We start from the raw sequence: 1,272 nt of genomic DNA on the forward strand, positions 1-1,272 counted from the left end.
TCCCTTCAGCCCCTGGGGTGGGGGGGCAGAGAACTCCGCGTGCTGCCTTCACCTCTGGGTTCCACACCCGAAGCTCCCATTGGCCGGGAACGGGGAACCGCTGCCAGTGGGAGCTTTGGGTGTGGAACCCAAAGGTGAAGGCAGTGTGCGGAGCCATCTGCTCTCCCCTCCCCCCCCATCCCGCAGAGGCCGCAGGGACTTGGTGCTGGCCGCTTCCGGGAGTGGCGCAGGGCCCACGGCGCCATGGGGGGTGGCAATCCCACAGGCCGGATCCAAAGCCCTGAGGGGCCATATCCGACCCTCGGACCATAGTTTGCCCATCCTTGCTCTAAGCTGTCAGTCTGCTGACTAACTGTGCTAGTCCCAGATTGCATGCTTCCATACAGAGCCCCCTAGCCTGCAAGCAGGACCAGGAAGCCTCTTACTCTTAAAGTAATAATGTTAAAATCTGTACATGTCTTCAATACACCACCCTTTTGTTTAAAATTATTTATGGCAGAAGTTACAGGGTTATTACACTAAATAGGTGAATCCCACAGCACTCTAACGTACGTGCATGAATAATTTTATGCCCCTTTTTGGTCTTTGTCACATAGCCACATTTGTGCCTTGGCAAGTTGAGAGGTATGGGTCTAATATCACACAGTCTATCAGAGTTAGAAACAAATTGATTTCCCCATTGCAAAAGGCAGTGTAACAATGGTGTCTATCAGGCCTACCCCAATTGTGAGCACAACGCTAGAAAGTGGGTGAAAGTTCACAAAATGTTACCATCACCTATAACAAGTGTGAACAGAAAAAGATATGAAAGGGAGACAGAGACTGGACTAGTTCAAACAAAAAGCTCTACTGATACAACCCCAGGGCTGTATTGAGATCATGTCTGGTAAATAAGAGAATGGAAATTAATGGACCAAAATTGGTGTGCTGGAAATCAGGACTAACTGGTGGACAAGTAACGAGGGTATGAGCTATTCTACCCATCGCCACCCTTTTAGGGTTCTTATGAAAGGGTCTCTCTGGGGATCAAATAAGGATTAGACTCCTGAGGGAATCCCTTGAGGAAAAGCCAACAGGCTTCTGCTTCATTCCGGAGACTGTCTTCAGGGCCGGCTCCAGGCACCAGCTGAACAAGCAGGTGCTTGGGGCGGCCAAGGGAGAGGGGCGGCACCTGAGGCAATTCGGGGGCGGCAGGTCCCTCACTCCCTCTAGGAGCAAAGGACCTGCCGCTGTACTGCCCCGCCGATCGCGGCTTTTTTTTTTTTTTTTTTT

The sequence above is a fragment of the Terrapene carolina genome, unplaced genomic scaffold (assembly GCF_002925995.2).
Source record: "Terrapene carolina triunguis isolate 2854851 unplaced genomic scaffold, T_m_triunguis-2.0 Scaffold31, whole genome shotgun sequence".
Taxonomy (NCBI): domain Eukaryota; kingdom Metazoa; phylum Chordata; order Testudines; family Emydidae; genus Terrapene; species Terrapene triunguis.